At 40.5% G+C, this 21,206-nt stretch overlaps 1 long non-coding RNA gene across 1 annotated transcript; it reads left to right on the forward strand.

The window, feature by feature from the left end:
* The first annotated feature begins 7,049 nt into the window (after positions 1-7,049).
* Positions 7,050-20,306, forward strand: LOC142492054 (uncharacterized). The gene is made up of 3 exons (XR_012800698.1): positions 7,050-7,097; positions 8,571-8,702; positions 20,106-20,306. It is a non-coding gene; the product is annotated as an uncharacterized LOC142492054 (long non-coding RNA).
* The last annotated feature ends 900 nt before the right edge of the window (positions 20,307-21,206 follow it).

Raw genomic sequence — 21,206 nt, forward strand, 5'->3', positions numbered from 1 at the left:
ATGTTTTGTAAATGTTTTGTAAATGTTTTGTAAATGTTTTGTTCCAGTCCCCGCGGGCCGCAAACAGGCCCGGTTTTCAAGGTTGTCCTGAAAACTGGGCCTGTTTGCGGCCCTCGAGGACTGTAGTTGTGCAGGCCTGACTGACTTTTCTTCACACCATCTCACTGTAAATGTTTTCACTTGGCGTTCTTTAATTAAGGAGATGTTGCGTTTTGTATATTTTATGAATAAAGAATTTTTTTTAAAAACAGGTAAGACCATACTGTTGTGCTGAACTGTACTGTACATGTTTTGACCTGCTGTACTTAAATAAAGGAGATGTTGTGTGTTTTAACTTGTATTAATAAATAAATGTTTGTATTTACTGTACTCAAGACCTGCACAATTCCAGTACCCAAGGGCCACAATCAGGCCCGGTTTTCAAGGTTGTCCTGAAAACGGGCCTGTTGCGGCCCTCGAGGACTGTAGTGGTGCAGGCCTGACTGACTGTTCTGCACACCATCTTACTGTAAATGTTCTTGCTGTTCTTTAATAAAGGAGATGTTGTGTTTTGTATATTTTATGAATAAAGATTTTTTTTTTAACAACGTGTGACTGTAAACCATACTGACTGACTGTAAATGTTTTGACTTTCTGTACATAAATGTTTTCACTAGCAGTATACCATACACCTGTTGATGTTTTGAATTGCTGTGCACTTAAAATGTTTTTACATTGTACAGTATTTGTAAATAAATGTTTTTGTACTTACTCCACCAATAAAAGAACATGTTGATTTGTTTTAAATTGTTCCATTGTCTCCTTTGATACTGTAACAAAATACAGTGTTTCTAGAATGTACTGTCCAGGCATACTGTACTGTATACTGTAGGCTTGCTCAGTACTGTACATCACAAGAGTATTAAAAAAATATAAGACACATACTGTACTGTACTGTATGTACTGGTATAGAAGACACATACTGTATGTACTGGAATACATGTAGAATAAATGCATATTTTTTATTTTTTCGGGTTTATTATACAGTATATACAGTATAAAAAAGTATTGTATAGGGAATGAAAACATCAGCATACTGTTTCAGGTATTCTATCCTAATCAATAACAACGGCAACTAAACTGTAGACTCCGGTACGTGTTTTTTTAAATCCGATTCAGCAATGTGCAGGCATTGTTACACAAAGCGATATTATCCATCGAAATCCCTCCATTTGCCGTTTTCTTTTCTGAGGAAAAACAAAAAGAAAAGTTTTACTGTAATGTTCAGTCCCCTAAAGAAGTTCCTAGTCAGTCCCACCAATAATTTTCCCCGGGGCGTCTCCTGTTCAAATGCGCATGCGCCTACCGTCAATGTGATGACACGTATATGCGTTTCAAGAAGGTTCCAATGCGCATCCGCCTAGCGTTCAACCAGTTGTTCAGTATCTGCAGTACTGTAGAAGCCGCTCAGCCAATGATATTGCTTACAGGAGAATCGCTTGACTTTTGAATCGCACTGATATTGATATTTTCAAAATAAAAAAAAAACAGAATAAAATACGGCAACATTACTCACCATAGAATTTCCCATTCAGCTGGCGCCGGCACCGGGCCACTGCCAGTCCAGTATTCTTGATCATACACATTTACAGTTGGCAGCGGGACTACTACACCTGTAGTCAGCTGATGAGGCTGGAAATCGCTTAGGTACATGCAAGCTTGCTCCAAACTGCACGCGAAATCCGGCTCAGGCTGCAGGTGTCCGTGCGTGGACAGACAGCAAGGGTTGTCACTGACGGTGGGACCGTTATTGGAAGCTGGTGCTGGCGCATTGCTTGCCAGCGACTGTCGTTTCTTAGTTGGTTTTAACACAACCTTTTGCCTTTTGCCGTCTGCATAATCATAGATACAGGAAAAACCCGGTGATACACACCAATAACCTCCAATAATTCGGGATCAATACGATAAAAACATGGATCGCTGCATAACCTTTTCCTTATTGCACGCTTCCACACATGAGGAGCTGTCGAAAATTTGTAAAAGTCATAGTTTTCAATAAAATACTGATAAATTTTAACAACTGTTACCATCTTATCATCTGTTGCATTAATCGCGGCCCATATTAAATACGCGTACGTTCTGTCGGGTTTTTGGAACACGGGCTGCACTTGAACACTCATGGCGGCGGGTCTCTGGAGAATAACAGAAACTGGTCTTTGTCTTTCTTTAATATGAAAAGCCTAAATTGATACATTATTGTAACCTCTTCCTTCAGTCCCAAGGCCAATTTACAATAGCCCACTGTTGTATCTTTTTTAAACAAAACACCTGCAAGTCGACACATTACTGTAGCGCATGCGCATTACAATTCATGAATATCTGCCATCTGGCGGACACTCGAAGAATTGCAACCTATTAAATCCGAACCATTCTCAATAAACGCATGACCCGCGGCTGAGAACGCAACATGAATGCGGCATAATTGTGGCATGCACCCGGTGAAGTGCGTAGCATTCGAAAAAAATCCCGGAAAAATGCAGTGATGTTTTAGAATAAAAGGGGCCGCAACAGTAACACTTTTTTGCGTGCTGACAGCTGCCACCCCAAGTCCCTACTTAAGGGAATACCAAAAGGTCAATTGATTAGATTGAAAAGAATATGTACTAACTCTGAGGACTTTCTGAACCAGTCAATGGACCTCTTGAACCGTTTTGAAGCCAGGGGATACTCACGTTCGGAATTAAATAAAACCTTTTAGGAGGTTGATGATATGGACAGATCAAGACTATTACAAAAGAAAAGGGGACAAAACTCTCTTTTACAATCCCCATTGTTTATCACGCAATACAACAAACAAGCAAATCAAATAAAAATATTGTGAGAAAACATTGGGGTGTATTAGCTGCCGATCCTATTTTGCAACATGTCTTTAATGAAGGTCCCAAATTCGTGTTCAAAAAGGCAAAAACGATTTAAAATTATGTTTCCCCAAGTTTATTTACTACAAAAAGATTTGTTAACAACTTACCTAAGGGGTGTTTTAAGTGTCTCAAGTGCAAATCTTGCAAACATATGCAAACATCATCTGAATTTTCTTCCACGAGTACAGGGAATAGTTATAAAATAACCTCTTTTATAAATTGTAGTACCACATTTGTAATCTATCTACTAAAATGCAGATGTGGAAATCAATACGTAGGCCGAACAATCAGGGCCTTGAAAGTTCGCTACTCGAGCACTTACGCCTAATCATTAAAAAAGATGTTAATCATCCTGTTTCCCTACACTTCACTAATTGCAATATGGGTAATGTAAACAATTTTTCATACATTGGTATAGAGCATATACCCTGTCCCATTAGAGGTGGGAATAGAAATGGTATTTTGGACAGGAGAGAGCTCTTCTGGATTTTTACCTTACAGACTCGTATCCCAAATGGCCTCAACTCAGATTGGGACCTAGGGCCTCTCCTGCTCTAAATAAATAAATAAGTATTACCTTTCTCTTCCTTACCAAGTGGGATGTGTAATTTTTCTGTTTCTGGAGTTCTGAACATTCCTTTATTTTTGATATGAATATAAGTATAAAAATAAAATAGATGCTATATACAGTATGATTAAAATTTATTAATACACTACCGACACACTTAATCACACTGCGGCCAGATCCGCAATCCGGGAGATTTCCCGGCTTGCTAGTGGCCGCCCCTCGGCGTGCCGCGCGTCATAGACGCGCGGTCACGCGTCTTCGGGAGCGTGCGCCCCCTGCACGCGCGTCCAGGGGCTCCCCGAGGGAGCCCTGGTGTCCCGCGATCGCGGGACAGCGGCAGGGGGTTCCGGGGGACCTGGCGGACCCGGCAGCGGTAGGGAGAGCGCCCCGATCGGAGGGCGCTCTTCCGCTGCTTCGGCGCGCGCCCGTCACTCTCGGGCGCGCGCCAGGCTACTGCTGCGGCCAAGAACGGGCAAATGCTCGAATAAACTTGGCCGCAGCAGTATATATTTTTATTATTGTCTGCCGTTTTTCAATGGCCTTTTGACATTTTGTTGTTGGGATTGGTTTTTCTCACTCTGCTGAAAACCATTGTTCTATTTCTTTATAATGAAGAAAATTTCTCTTTTTATCATGAGTAGTTTAAATGGTTTTGGACAGACTGAGAAATTAACTTAAATTTGGAATATATGTATATTATATTATTCATTTATCATGGAATTAATTATTAATTATTCGCATTAAGTGTTTTTGATTTATATACACGTTATTATTATTTACTGTTTAATGTTATAATGTTTGATAATCGCTATTCATATGTATTTCTTCTAAATTTATGGAAACAGTTTTCACTAAACTCAATCTGTGGTCGTCTAACAGGTATAGAACATGCTTTATTCATTGATGTGGGGTATATATCTGTGCCCTTAATCATTGAATTATTCACCCAACTGCTCCTTTATTTGTTTTTTAACTTTGTTTTAACGTTTATGTATATTTTTCTTAGGCAATTGCGGAGTGTTAAATTTTTATGGTTTAATAAAGTTTGTTGTATTGCACCGGCTCCAACGCGCTGACGTCACACGTCCCACGTTGCTTTTTTCAATCCAGGAAGTGGCGGGGGATTGGTTACAGCAGCGCGAGGATCAGGTATTTAAACACACTCCGGTAAGCTGCTTTTATTCACCTTGATAAAGGGCTACAAGCCTGAAACGCGTAGGTGCTCTGTTTGTTTGTTGTTTTTGATCCAATAAACTTTTTCATTATGGGAACGCACCTCTGTGTTTTTTTAAAGCAATCAGTGGAATTAGTGCTCCATTTTTCTCCTCCCTTTTCTGCTGATCTTCATCAACGGAGGCACACTATACCCCTGGATCAAGTGGACACTGCGGCTCCTCAACTCATGAGTTCCAGTACTGTATGTGAGTTCATTCCACTTTCCTTTCAATCAGAGGCTGCAAGGATTATTATTGTTTATATACCCCATACTATTGCTATGATGTTGTTTTAATGCTGGACACCGGCAGGTGTGTATCATCCTTACCTCAGTGCTTGTGGGATTACATTTTCCAGCTATACATCTAAAATGCTTTTTGGGATTATTATATCCTAGCCTAATTCATTCTTCTTGGAGGAGTACTCCATTTAAGACTTTAAGCTTGTCATTTTTATACTAGCTGCTTTTTGTTTTAGGGCACCATACAACTTTGTTTCTCTACTACTGTATACAGTATGAACTCGGAACGTTAATTAATCTCTGCTTCAAATATAAATCTTCCAATTTACTGCACCGACACACTTTATTCGAGCAAATACCCGGTATGTACCTGGCAGATACCTGAAATGCGCCGCTCCTCACCTCTGACAAGCCCCGTTGCATTTGCCTTCCCAGCCTGGGTTCATGCCTGGCTGATGGGCGGCTGATCTGTTAAATGATAATGATTAGGATTTAATAGGCTGCAATGCTTCGCGTGTCTACCAGATGGCATAAATTCATGAATTGTAATGCAGTATATATATATATACTGTGCAGTATTGCAGCCAGCTGGAATAAAATGCTTCAATCCCTGCCTGGAAAATAACTCAATGCACTCGGGCAGAAAACAGTCACAAACCTCAATACACCCGGGTATACCCGAATTCGTGGGACTAGCCGAGCTCGAATAAAGTGTGTCGCCAGTGTACAATTACTGCGCGCGCACACACAGACTTGCAGAAATGTAAGGCTGTACTGTAGGTTGACAAGAGATAGGGGAACGGACCCCTCGGGATACCGTGGCTACCAAAACCGTGGTGGTTTTAATTATGCAAGTCCATGGCAGCAAGAGGTGGACATCCTTTGAGTAATAAAGACAATAGGCAACCAAGATATAGCCGTGCAGACTAAGACAGGGCGGGGGGCTTTGGACCGGGGGAAATACCCGCGGGCACGTCCAGGGAAATGCCCGTAAATAAGTCCCTTTAACCGGTAGCAGGACGCCTCACCCACGCCCTGTGTCCCGGTATAGACCCAGCGGTCAGTACTCACGACTCCTTGTGTGATCTGCCGAAGTGCTGGTTACGAGGTTGCCCAGCGGTCCGCTGTGTAGTGGTGTCCTTGTGTGCTCCAGCCGGAAGTAGAAGGAATAAGTGAAAAAACGAGTGACGCCGCGGTCACGACTCCTCTAAACAGCCAAACGCATGTAGAAAAATAAAAAAACTTTATTGATCAAACAAGTGACCCGGACGAAACGCGTCAGAGGATGACTATGGCTGTTCACTTGTTTGATCAATAAAGTTTTTTTATTTTTCTACATGCGTTTGGCTGTTTAGAGGAGTCGTGACCGCGGCGTCACTCGTTTTTTCACTTGTACTGTAGGTTGAATTGCTATTAGACTTTTAAGACAGCAGGTCGCGATCGCCCACTGAAGTTTCTAGACGGTATTGCAGTATTGCAGACAACGCTAAAAAAGCGAGCGCTAAAATAACGAAACCGCTCAGAAAAATAAGAAACCAGAGCGCGTCTGGGCGCGGTTATCAGAGCGGTGCGGCTTTGGCTGATTTAGAATAAAGGCTGGTGCAGCTGTAGAAACGTGGGATCATCACAGCTGACATGATGACCTGTCCCGGATTGGTAGGTAGGCTATTCACCAGGTGATCTGCGAGATGTTAATCAAAAAATGCAGACATGCAAAGCAAAACAGTGAAATAGCAGGAGCAGATCACATAGTAGTTAAAAAAACACAACAAAGAGATACAATGATACATTGTATCAATATTATAATAGAAAATTAAAGACCAACATTACAAGCAAAAATGAACCTAAACGCCTATTATTATGCTTAAAATATACGCCTAGACACAATTCACAATGAATTTTGATACTATGTGAATCACTTACAAGTTAACATAGTTAATTTAAAATGTCTACTATAAATCTCCCTTGTTACTCACGTTATATATCTTACAATGGTACTTAAAGTACCCAACAATGTGTAGGAAGAGAAATAAATGAATTACTAAAGACATAGAAAATTTATTTATTTGTGGTGTGAGAGATATAATAAAATATACCCACCAGAAAAATATTTTTTTTTCATCCAGACTCAGGCCACGCAGGCGCATCCTCTTCCTTTCTGCTGCTTGAAGAGGTTAGTACTCCATTGCATCCTGCCGCCCCGCTACCTTGTGAACCCCCCCCCCCCAGCTTGTAAACTGGCTTGTGGGGTGGGAGATGGTAGCGTGGGAGTTCCCCCCTTCACCCCCGGTCCCTGCTCCACCCCCCGGTCCCCGTGTCTGCCCGCGGGGTGTGAGATGGTAGTGGGGGTGTTCCCCCCCAGTCCCCGCTTCCCCCTAGGTCCCCATGTCTGCCCGTGGGGTGGGAGATGGTAGCGGGGGTGTTCCCCCCTCCCCCTGGTCCCCGCTTCCCCCCAGGTCCCCGTGTCAATCCGTGGGGTGGGAGATAGTATCGGGGGTGGTCCCCCCTTCCCCCGGGTCCCCGCTTCCCCCCAGGTCCCCGTGTCTACCTGCGGGGTGGGAGATGGTAGCGGGGGTGTTCCCCCCCAGTCCCCGTTTCCTCCCCGATCCCCGTGGCTGCCCGCGCGTGGCGGGAGAATGGCGTTGGGGGCAGCGTGGTGGTGGTGCTGGTCGCTGCCTTTCCTCTCTTCCTCCCCCCCCCATGTGTGTAGAGAGAGAGAGAGTGTGTGTGTATGGGAGAGTGTGTGTGTATGAAAGAGTGTGTGTGTATGGGAGAGTGTGTGTGTGTATGAGAGAGTGTGTGTGTGTATGGGAGTGTATGTGTATTCGAGAGTGTGTGTGTGTGTGTATGTGTGTATAGGAGAGTGTATAGGAGAGTGTCTATGGGAGAGTGTGTGTGTGCGTGTGTGTGTGTGTATGGGAGTGTGTGTGTGTGTGTGTGTGTGTGTGCATGGGAGTGTGTGTGTGTGTGCGTGTGTGCGTGTGTGCGTGTGTGCGTGTGTGCGTGTGTGTGTGTGTGTGTGTGTGTGTGTGGGACACCAGAGATACCCCCCCAGTCACCCCCTAGTAACCCAGTCAGTCACCCCCTCACCACCCAGTAACCCAGTCAGTCAGTCACCTCCTACCCACCCAGTCAGTCAGTCACCTCCTACCCACCCAGTCAGTCAGTCACCTCCTACCCACCCAGTCAGTCAGTCACCTCCTACCCACCCAGTCAGTCAGTCACCTCCTACCCACCCAGTCAGTCAGTCACCTCCTACCCACCCAGTCAGTCAGTCACCTCCTACCCACCCAGTCAGTCAGTCACCTCATACCCACCCAGTCAGTCAGTCAGTCAGTCACCTCCTACCCACCCAGTCAGTCAGTCACCTACCCACCCAGTCAGTCAGTCACCCCCAGTCAGTCACTCCATCTCTCCCCCGTCTCTCCCCGTCTCTCCCCATCTCTCCCCATCTCTCCCCGTCTCTCCCCGTCTCTCTCTGTTTCTCGTCTCTATCCTCTCTGTCTCTTTCCCCTCTCTGTCTCTCTGTCTCTCTCCCCTCTCTGTCTCTCTCCCCTCTCTGTATCTGGATATCTTATTTACCCTGTATATCTTAACTGCCCTATACCTACACCGAAATAACCTACTGTATACTGCTTTCTCCCAGATCTGACTCTCAAGCTTCAGATGGGAGACATCAGAATCCCCCCTAACCCAGAAGACAGGTAGAGAACACCTCCCCACCAACTTATAACATTGCGGGAATGAGGTACCTGGACATTGAGGAACTGCGGATCAGGTAAGATCCCAGGTGGGATTGCTGCTTTAGATATTGTGAAGCGGGGCATCCAGGCACTGGTTAATGGGTGCAGGAAACTAGTCACACACACACGTAACAAGGACTAATTGTAGTAAACTATAAATGTAATACAATAAATAAACTTATGTCAAAAACGAATGTTGTTCTTACTAGGAATTTATTAAATTTCTCTTTTTGGGGGGGGGGCTAGGGGTAGGGAGGGGGCTAGGGGCAGGGCAAGGGGCGGGGATAGGAGGCGAGTAGATTTTTTGATTAGGCGAGTAGATTTTTGGGTGATTTGTCAAGCACTGCCTAGAGATAGTGGATACATAGATGTCTCAACTGATGACGTACTCCATCCAAAACATTAGCAATACAGGCTATATATATATATTTAGACCCACCTGCTAAGCACAAATTGATACCCCTTCCTCCCCTCCTCCCGCTTTCCCCCCTCCCCCACCCACTCCCCCCTCCGCTCCCCCCCTCCCCTCTCCCCTCTCCTCACCCTCCCCTCTCTGTCATCCCTTCTCACCCTTCTGATCCCATCCAGGTTGGAAATAATGAAAGTTCTGTAACCGCCAAAAATGCAAGGATAAAATCTTTTTATGCCTTTGTTGAAATGTTATTTCTGTTGAAAGTTGCATATGTCATATACAACTATGGAGGGTTCTCTACCCCCTCCTCTAATGTACCCCATGCTCGGTGTCCGGGGATTTCTCCCAAGGGCACCTTGCCCACCTACCTTGTCACTACGGTGTTCAAGTCTTCCACACTAGGGCTATCAATGGGCCCAATCTTACTTTCTCTAGTTCTCTCTTTTTCTGTCTCCTCTCCTCCCCCCTGTCACGCCACCCGCCCACCACCTTCCAGTTCCCCTGCCACTTTGGTTCCGCTAGACAACACACCAAAGAAACAAACACACCTAGGGTTACAAAACTATGAGACAAACCAAGACCCCCACCTTGGGAAAGTGGAAGGTCCCCTTCTCCAAATATCCAAAAAAGAACCATGTCAAATCTAGCATCAATAAAACTGGTATCTCTGAATGTTAAGGGGCTGAAATCAATTAGGAAAAGGAGGCTAACATTGCAAGAATTTTAAAAAAAATAGCATATATATTGTTTATTCAAGAAACCCATTTTAATATTCCTGCACCTCCAAACACATTCCAAAACATGTTCCCCCAAGCATTCTTTGCATCATTCTCGAGTATAAAGAGAGGTGTAGCTATTCTAATTAAAAATAACGTTCCTATTACCCCTAATAAAGTGTTCTCAGACTCAGAGAGGAGATATCTAATTGTTCAGGGCTCTCTATCAGGAACCCCAGTATCCCTAATTAATATATTTGCTCCCAACGAAAACCAAATAGCCTTTTTGACGAAAGTGTTGGATCAACAATCTCTCTATTCTCTAATAATAGTGGGAGAGAGGAACTTGGTGTGCACCCCGGAACAGGAAAAATCCCCCACCCGGGCTCCACCCACTCCACCCAATTTCAAAAAACTGCCAAAAACGTTAGAGACATGATAAAAGATTTTTCCTGTTGGATATCTGGAGGGCACAGCACCAAGGTCAGCGGGAATATACCTTTTTCTCAGCACCACACCAGACCTACTCAAGGATTGATTATTTTCTGGGTATCAAAAATATTCTTCAGGCATCCTCTCAGTCAAACATAGGCCCAATAACCTGGTCAGACCATGCCACTATTGACTCTCTCTCGCTCCCTTTTGTCAAAACAATCCATATAAGTGGAAATTAAATGATTTTTTATTACATTTGCCAGAAATAGTGAGTACAAATAAGCATAAACTATTCGACTACTTTTCAATAAGTAAGGGCTCAGTTTGAGCTCCCGTAATGTTGTGGGAAACCCACAAAGCATCAATTAAAGGAGATTTCATTTCCATAGTCTCATACAGGGATAAAAGCAAGCTGAAACAGTACAAAGAAATCACAGATAAAATTATTAAATTAGAACAACATAAAAAAAAAATTCCCCAATAAAACTCTATATAATATTAGAAAAAACAAGACCGAGCTTAAACAACTCCAACTTGAAGAGGTAGAGAGAGCGTTGAAGTGAACTAACCAACGATACTACGATAAAGGCAATAAAGCTGACAGGTTGCTAGCCAACAAACTAAGAGGTCTGAGAGTTAAATCCCAGATCTCATCAATTCGATCCAAATCTGGACAAATCTTATTTAATGAAAAATAAATAGCCAGAGGCAGGCTGCTGAGTTTGTAGCCAGCCTCTTTATACCACACTGCAGTGCACAGGGGTTTGCTTCACCACGGTCAATGCACCTGCTGTGTGGTTGGGGAAAAACAGGGGGGGGAGGGATTGTGGGTCAAATCAAAATACTAGAAACACTCACACAGCCATGGTTGAGTGGTACATATGAAGAATGGTTTCCTCTCCTTCTCCTACTCCCTCTTCACCCCGATCGTCTAGATGAGCTTATCCTCAGGTCCTGATTGTCCTTGTGCCCCTTTGTTTTGGGGTATACCCCCACCAATGATGTTGAGGCCAGAGATGAGTATTAGATTATATTCAAACAATTTTAATAGCATAAAAAATCCAAACTCACATTACAGATAGTCCCAGTAAGCGAACGCTCCAAGTCTGCGCCGTCCACGGAACCCCTGTGCTCCTGCTCCCATGTACTGTTAAATGGCTATGGAATGCAGCTGAAACGCAGGCAGCACAGGCTCCTACGGTGGCCTCTCTGGTTCAGTTCACGGAGCTACATGTTTCGCCATGACAACGGCTTCGTCAGGCTCCAATATTACTGTCTGTTTCTCCTGCCTTCCTTTATGTAGATCTTCCTTCTGATTGGTCATACTCCTCATGTGGGAGGATGCTTAGTTCCCTCCCACTCCTCAGCTCTCCACACTCGTATGCTGCAGATGTAATCCGATAGACCTCACAGATGCTATTACCAGTCCCTCTGGCCCACAGTTGTTTACACTGTATAGAATGGACGAGCAGGCGGATGGAGGAAGATGGGAAGGGTGGGGTTGGTTTACCAGTTCTCTGCCTTCATAGTCATTAACGAGAGAGTTCACTCTGTGTTGACTTTGTGTTGATGCCCATCCTTTTTTCTGAATTAATCCGTTCACTTCCTTCAGCATCTGTGCTGATCTTATATTACCCAATTAGGGATTTTGTCCATTATTAGAGTTCATAAAAAGTTGTATAGTTCATTGCAGTTCTCATACCATAACCTCACATAACCACATGTAGATATCGCTCAATCCCTTATAGGAACCCTATTCAAAATGACCAGTATGAACTGCATTAGAAAATGTAAGAAAAATACATTAATCAATAAAAAAAACTTATAAATTATAATTAAAAAAAGGGGATAAAAAAATGTTACACCCTCTGCGCATAAAATTACATATTAAATATTACATATTAATCTTACATATTAAACCACATATACAGAGTATAAAATTACACTTATTCACTTGTCATTATCACTCACCCCTCCTGATATTAATACATCATTATTCAACAATAATCTTAAAATGGCTTTATGATTCTTAATCAATAAATGAGTCTTCAAGGAGCTTTACAGAGGACATCAACCAGGCTTTGGTGGGCCTAAAAAAGGGGTGGGGGACTTCCACCAAAAATGGACTCCAGATACTTTCCACATTAGGGTTTACAGCTTAGGTCATATTACAATACCAGAACCTCTTCTCCTCGTTAATAAAAAGAGACGGGTGTAGAAAAAGTAGGGGGAAAGGAAAAGGACAAAGCAAGGATCACAGGATGGAAATACGAGGATGGGGCCCCCAGGTCCCCAACCCAGGCACAAGAAAAATGGGAAGAGGTTTTAAATTAAAACGCCACATGGTCAATGTACACATTTAGGCCATTGGGAACCAGGGTTTTCATCTTATTAAACCAATAGGTCTCCCTTTGCCGTAGTTTTTTAAGTTGATCACCACCTCTCCAACTGGGTGGCACGGCCTCTATCCCCCTATAGATCAAGCCCAATGGACTCGCGTCATGTGCCACACTAAAATGCTTTGATACACTGTGTGTAAGTACCCCCTTCCTGATGTTGCCCATGTGCTCCAGTATGGAGACCCAAAAAAAGATCTTGAGGAGCGTCCCACATATTGGAGTCCACATGGGCATTCCAGCAGATAAACCACAAACGTACTTCTGCAATTAATAAAATCTTCCATTTGAAACACTTTAAAAAAAGTTATTTTTGACTTAAAATGTATTTTTTCTTTTGACGCTTGTTTGCACAATTTACATGAAAAACTATTTAAAAACCCAATTGGTTTTGGTAACCAGTATTGTGCAGTAGGTGCTTCTTCCTTTTTAAAAATGCTTGGGACTAATTTCATTGTAAGGCCTCCTGCCTTTTTAAAAATCATTCTAGGGTTCTTAGGGATGTGATCTTTAAGTACCGGGTCCTTTTGGACAATGTGCCAATGTTTTTGTATTATTCCACTGATTCTGCTCGCCTCCCTGTTATATTTAGCCCCAAATACGACATTGTACTCTTTATTTTCACTGGGTGCATTTGAGGTTAGAAGATCATCTCTCTTTAGACTACAGGTTTTCTCCACAGTCCTTCCTATAGTGTCTGTGCAGTAGTCCCTCTCCTCAAACCGTTTTTTTTTTCATTCCCAACTGGTCCCTGAAAACTTTGTCTTCTGTGCAATTTCTTTTAATGCAACAAAACTGTCCATACGGTATTTTTCGTAGCCAATTTGGGTGATGGCAGCTTGTGTGAGCAGATAGTTGTCCGCGTCAACTTCTTTGAAGAAGGGTTTGGTCTTTATCTTATCCCCTTTTTATATAATGTAAGATCTAAAAAATTTATTATTTCTTTACTTGTTATTGATGTAAACACCAAGTTTCGATTGTTTGTGTTGATGTGCTGAAAGAAGGCATCTAAGGATAGGTCATCTCCCTCCCAGATCAAGAGGACATCATCTATGAATCTCTTCCAGAGGACCAGGTTCGCACCAAAGCCATGCCCTGAGCACACATGGTCGGTTTCCCACCCGGCCACGAATATGTTCGCATAGCTAGGTGCGAACCTTGCCCTCATTGCTGTACCGCACTTTGTAGGAAATATGTATCATTAAACCATAACACATTATGTTGGAGGACATATTTAATTCCATCTAGTATAAAGTCTCTTTGATCTTTCATAATTCTAGGGTCTGTCTCTATTATTCTTTTAACTGCATCACACATGTCTTCATGTCTGATGCCTGTATAAAGCGATGTTACATTCCATGTTGCCAATATGACGTTCCTCTGCCATTTACAGTAATAGAAGAAGTTCCACAGTGGGAAAAACGGAGCACAGCTGCAACACAAAATGGGGCTATACACCAAAAAAATCTATAAAATCACCTTTATTTGATTAGTAGACACCGTGGAATCCCAGGACTACTACTTATATACAGAACTGTGCAGATAATACAGGGTTGAGACACAAGGCTGCACATGTGTTTGAAGGTACTGCACAAATCACCAGTGAAGATAATGCAGACCTTTCTATGTACTTCTCCAACTTAGAAAAAGCGCTCTCACTGAATGTCCGACTATGGTGGGATATCACCACTTTGGATAATTATTTAATATCAAAAAGAATACAGAGAGGACTTAGATTAAAGAAGATGCCCTCCTTCGGTTTCCAGTCTAAATAATTTAAAATGGAATGGATAAAAGTATCAGATGAATGTTCAGCGAAGCTTATGGATTTAATCATCAAGACCAAATCTCAAGAGAGAAGTACTATGAAAAAGACCATTAAAGATCTTCCAACAAATCTTAACACCTTTCAAGACATGGAGGAATTTGTTTCACTGGATAAGAAACTATCTAAATATATGGATACGATGGAGAAAGACATAATGATAAAAAAGCAGAAAAAGTTTGAGAGAGATCATTCTGACTACTATAGAAACCAAATATACATATGGCAGAAGCCAATACAAATAAGTACTCCAAACCATCAAGAAAACACATTAAAGAAGAATACATCAAAAAAATCTGAGTATCCAAGGAAATCAACTCCAAAAAAATCAAAATTGAAGAACAAACAATCTGAGGTATCCAGTTTTTCAGATGTCTCTGATAGTGACACCTGGCAACACGTGGTATCCTTCTCTATGGACGAGGACTCTGGGATATATTATCGAGATCATATAGATCAAGATGCCAGACATACAACATATCCCTCACATCAACAAGATGAATCAAAGGAATAAAAAAAACTCATTAAAAGGACAAGACACTCGACCAAAAGAAGGACCTCACAAGAAAAGGAAGATAAATCTGTAGAAATATATAATAATGTAATAAATATTTCAGGGATAGATCTTACACCAGGAGAAATTCATCTTTTAAGTAAGGGATTACATTTTGCTCTCAAAGATGATTTTGATCTCTTTGACACGATCATTGATCTCCAACAGTTTATTAGGAAACTATCGCTAAAGAAATTATTTCTATACAGAGACACTACTGCCCACGGTGACTCTCCACCAGACAACTCGGATCCTTCTAATCCGTGTTCTCTGTTGACAGCACCATGGATAACAGATTGTCCTTTAAAGAGTACAGTGTGATACAAGATATGAATGAATTATTTTCAGAACAAGAGAGTCTTGACACTCAGATTTTAGACCCCATGGAACAATCATTGTTTCCGACTAACAGTAAACACTCGTTCTTTAAGAATGAATCAATTTTTTGTCCATTCTATAACAAAGGGCCGTATTTAGAGACATTTGAAAAACTGGTAGAGAAGGATCTACAGTATTTAGCTAAAGGTTACACCTTTTCACCCTTAGGATATAAGGGAGGTGCAGTGGTAGTCATGCACAAGGATGACTACCACAAGGAGGCTCTCAGTCAACTGAACAATATACTGTACAAGCCTACTGTAAATTGGACAAAGATCCAACGGATCTGTATCTTACAGAAATTCAGGATCTTATTGACTTGGGTAAAGAATTACGGGTATTATCTCATCAAGTGTCTATTTTTCTTTCCAATGCTTATCCTATGATACCCATCTTTCACCATCTCCCAAAGATCCATAAGTCTCTAGTCTGCCCTCCTGGCAGACCTATCATCTCGAGCATTGGATCTTTGGGAGATGGTGTTTCTAGATATGTGGATAACTTTCTACAGCCCTTGGTGAGAGCTCTTCCCTCCTATCTTAGGGATTCATCTGACTTACTTTCAACTATAAAACATACAGAACACCTACAAGCTCATATTGAACCCCCAAAATAACCACAACATATATATAAGCATATAAGTTTCACAGAGGAGTGCTACTGAGCATGGCAAAATATATTTAAAACCAAAGACATAACATAAAACACAGCCAAGCTCAGTGCACATCCAGAAAAACGTATACATGGTACAGTGCCTAAATATACATATATACATAACTAATAAATAAAATGGTCTTTTAGTTTAACATTTTGGCCAAATTGTTGTAAGCCCCTGAGCCAACTACACGGCAGACCACGTTTCAAGGGTCCCTACACTAATATAGATTCTTAACCTGTGCATTGCCAGGAAGAATGATTTATAATAAATCTGTCAAAATTAGTTGCAAAGTTCTAAGACTTAGAACTTTGCAACTAATTTTGACAGATTTATTGTAAATCATTCTTCCTGGCAATGCACAGGTTATTAAGAATCTATATTAGTGTTAGGGACCCTTGAAACGTGGTCTGCCGTGCAGTTGGCTCAGGGACTTACAACAATTTGGCCAAAATGTTAAACTAAAAGACCATTTTATTTATTAGTTATGTATACATGTATAGGCACTGTACCGTGTATAAATTTTACTGGATGTGCACTGAGCTTTGTCTGTGTTTTATGTTATGTCTTTGATTTTAATTACTTTCAACTATTCAAGATATCATATGGTGTAACACCTTCACTTGGGTTACATTAGATGTAACATCTTTGTACATTATTATTAATCACACACTGGGTATAAAAGCTGTTATTTACTTTTTGAATCCCTCTAATCTTCATCCTGCACAAACCACTTTAATCTTGGATTGCATTATGTTTTTATTACAACATAATTACTTTCTTTTTGATACACAATATTATTTACAGACATAGGGCACAGCTATGGGCACCTCTGTTGCACCATCTTATACTAACCTCTTCATGGGCTTTTGGGAATCTTTTCACATTTTCGGCGATACTAATCCCTTTAGAGACAATATTATTTTTTATCGCCGTTACATTGATGACCTGCTTTTTATTTGGTGTGTGGATACACAAACATTATTGTCTTTTTTTGATTATTTAAATGACAATATGTATAACTTTATCTTTATGCACACATCACAATAATCACATTGATTATTTAGATTTACATCTATACATTGATATTAATCAAAATATACAAACAGACATTTTTCGTAAAGAGAACTCCCGTAACTCTTTACTTATGGCCAACAGTGGTCACCGTAAGTCATTATTGAAGGTAATCCCGAAAGGTCAATATCTAAGACTTAGAAGGATTGTTCAACAGAAGAGATCTTCCTACACCAGTCAAAAGAACTAGATAAAAGATTCAAAGATTGTGGTTACAGTGACCACGATATTAGGACAGCATTTGAAAAGGTGTTACATACTAATAGAATTGATCTTTTGGATAGAGTTAATGACAAAAGCACACATAGGAAAGACAAGAGATCATATACCCATACGAATCAAACACAAGAGACACCACTTTTTATCACAACATATGTAAACAAGCTGACGAAATAAGATCAATCTTAGAAAAGCATTGGGATGCCCTGAGATTAGATGGAGATTTGAATTCATTCACAAAATCAAATCCCAGATTAGTATTTAGAAGAGCCAAGACTGTTGGAAATGATCTATCTCCAAGTCTCTTTAAATCTAAGGAAGATACAGTCAAAAGCAGGACTCCCAATTGTTTCTATAGCTGTGGCAGCTGCAACATGTGCAAACATGCCATGCCCATTAAGTCAGTTAAGAGTAAATATTCTGATTTTAGGTATAAGATCAACACCTTCATGACATGTAACTCTAACTATGTGATTTATATACTAAAATGCGCATGCGGCAGCTGCTACATCGGGAGAACAATAAGACCTTTAAAAATAAGGATCAATGAGCATTTGAGAAGTATAAAGAATAAGGATAGATATCCAGTTGCTCGACACTTCACTAATTGTTTTTTGGGATCGGTTAGCACCTTTTCATTCAGTGCTGTAGAATATGTACACAAGAACATCAGAGGAGGGGACAGAGGCAGTACTCAACTGCAGAGAAATGTACTGGATTTATACCCTTGGGACATTGGCTCCCAAGGGTATGGATACTGATTGGGAGCTCAAACACTTCTTGAAATTATATTTACATATTGTATCAAAAGCAAAAGATTATATAAATATACTTAATTCTGATACATTAAGAACATCTACTATCAGTTGGTAATATTTTGTTACTTCATTCTACTGTTTTGACCATAGGTATCTGTCATGCCTCTCATGTCTGTATATACACTACATGAGACTCCTTTCTCACTATTATGATTATAAGTATTTTCTATAACTCTTATATCTGTATGTACATTATACAAGATCCAATATTGAGTTAATATATCTAGGACTTTGTTAGAATAAGTAATTGTTCAAAGTGTATATAACAAGAAATGTGTAAAATAACTATGAAATACTTAAATTGATAGATGCTCATTTTCTATGTGGCTAAATGCTATACTTATTCAAGATTGCATTGTTTGTATCTTCGCTATAGAAGTACGTTGGCTAATTTGCCTAGAATTAATTTATTAATCACGTTCTCTTCACACAGGAGATAGATTATCCAGACAAGTGCTGTCTAAAACATTGTGCTAACTATCCATAGTTACATGTATATATATAGGAACTTATGTTTCCTTTACTATTATTTATATATAGACTCCATGTCCTTGCTGCCCCTGCTTAACTGATTTCTGCACAGACCTCTATTTGAGATTTATATATGTTATTGCTATGTTATTACAATGGGCTGAAGACCTCAATGTGGTAATAGATAGCGACGAGGGGGAGGATATCTGGGAATCAACAGCCAAAACCTCAATTTGCACAATAACGAAAGTTAATATTTATTGTTCAAAATTCTATTTCAATGGTACCTAACTCCTAGTAGGCTGAGTCAGATTTTCCCTGGAATGCCCGGTCTATATTGGAGGGGATGCAGTTTCAGGGGAGGTATGGCTCACATATGGTGGACATGCCCAATGGTGCAGAACTTTTGGACTATGATCCAGAGTGTAAGCCTGGAGGTTACTGAATTGAGGATTCCCCTGGACCCGTTGATCTTCATGCTGGCCAAACCAGTAGTAAACTTACCCTCCCCTATAAAGAAGCTGATATCTTTCATTCTAACTGCAGCGAGATGTTTCATAGCTGCGGCCTGGAAAAAAATGAACACTCCATCCAGAGAAACAGTATACAAAAGAATAAACAAAGTTATATATATGGAGAAGCTGACTGCCCAACTCTATCAATCCACTGAGCAGTTCTACAGAACATGAGAGTCTTGGCTCCAAAGATAAGAAGACAAAGGGAGGCAAAGTCTCAGGGCCATTCACCCTACTAAGTTTCCCTCCCTATCCACATTCCTCCTCCCTCCTCCCACCCTGATATACTGTACCACTCTACCTTTCTTCCATCTTTTCTTCTCTATCCACTTTAAATCCACGCCGAAGACTATGGACTAGCAGATCACTGTTAGGACACAAAGGGAATAATATATAAACTAATGGATCTTGAAATGCTCAAGTCGAATACTGATTATACAGTATATCTTAGCTGGGAACATTGATGTTGTATGAAAACTCCTTGTACAAGATGTATTGTCTTCAATGTGATTTTCCCTTTGTAAAGTAAAAGATGTGTATGTCTCAAAAACTGAAATAAAAAAGAATGAGACAAAAAAAAGATTGTAAATTACGTGGACACTTAAATACAGTACTAAGAACAAAAGAGCTCCAGATATGATTTTATGATTTTTTTTTCATCAAACTTAAATTTTCCGCATAATTAAAAACAAAAACATCCCCACTTTAGGCATCAGCAAAGTCAAAACAAAAAGAAAGGAAAATATAAGTATTCCCTTTATATAACATTAATCAACTGTCATGCATCACCTACCAATACGTCTAACTACTAAGAATGTTACAGTGTGACATAAGATTTAGTGATGTTGGTAGAGATACTGCAGACTTCTGCTTTCCAGAATAGACAATAATGGCTTGATTTCCTCTGAAAAAAAAAATAATATCTGATCACCTGTAGACTATTTTTTACTTTTCCCCTTTTGTCTTTTCAGCTCCTGTCCTAGCCCTTACTGTTAGCAGTTGAAAGTATCTTTTTTGCTCCTCCACCCCAACAGAATGATTCCTTTACCCAAATATCTGTCTAGTACTGCATGAACATTAGTAAGTTCTTTACAGCCTAATTATGGTGCTATAAAGCTTTTCATTCCTTGCACATCCCACAAAGTATTTTTTAAAAGAATATTCACACAAAGGCATTTCAAGACAGGATACATACTTGTCCATACCATCTCAGAGCAGACATTGATTAAATGTCCTTTTTTTTCTTACAAATTCAAAAAGAAATAGTCTGCATTTAAAACTAAAATAGAACTAGCACATAGAAGAAAGGGATTATTTCAAGTAATTCTCCTTGAAACTGTAACAAAGGAATATTTCCTGGGGATTAAATGACCTATCAGGTAATCAGAGAAGTTCTTTTAAGGTTTTTCATGAAGAAGAAAAAAAGGGAACTTTGTCTAGGTGGAAAAAAAACCTTCAAAACTTCAGAAATTGACTGTGGGAAATGCTAGCAATGTTTAGTGCATACTTGATTCCTGCCGTTTGGCGTGATGTAAAGTTACAGACTCCGCTTAAAACATTTCTCAGGTATTTCAAAGTTTATACTGTATGCTCACACAATTTCAAAGGCATGTATGTCATTCAACAGCATGAATTGACGCTCTACCTGCTTCCTTTGATGTTAATTATTATCCCTCTCTTTAAAATGGAACCTGGCACTACATATTATTTTTATTTTATTTTAAGAAAACATTTAACCAGGGTGTCCATTGAAATGGCTGAGTGATTAACAGTTACAACAGTTCAAGGCACAGATCCTATAGCAGCAGCAACCATTGAGGCAAACCAGGTACACCATTCAATGAGGCAAGAGAACTAATAACATACTCTAAGCGCTTGGCCTAAAAATACCTGTTGGGCATGGGTACCTAATGTACACCAGAAAGTACTTAATGGGGTCTCGATGCTTATTGACCCCAAAAACACTCCTAAGCTCACAGTTGGTTTTTGAAATACCTCACAAAATACTTCAAATATACTGACTAATACATTAATCAATTGATAGCATGGATACAAATTTTCAATTTTCAAAT

Source organism: Ascaphus truei, chromosome 4 (genome assembly GCF_040206685.1).
Source record: "Ascaphus truei isolate aAscTru1 chromosome 4, aAscTru1.hap1, whole genome shotgun sequence".
In the NCBI taxonomy this organism is placed as follows: domain Eukaryota; kingdom Metazoa; phylum Chordata; class Amphibia; order Anura; family Ascaphidae; genus Ascaphus; species Ascaphus truei.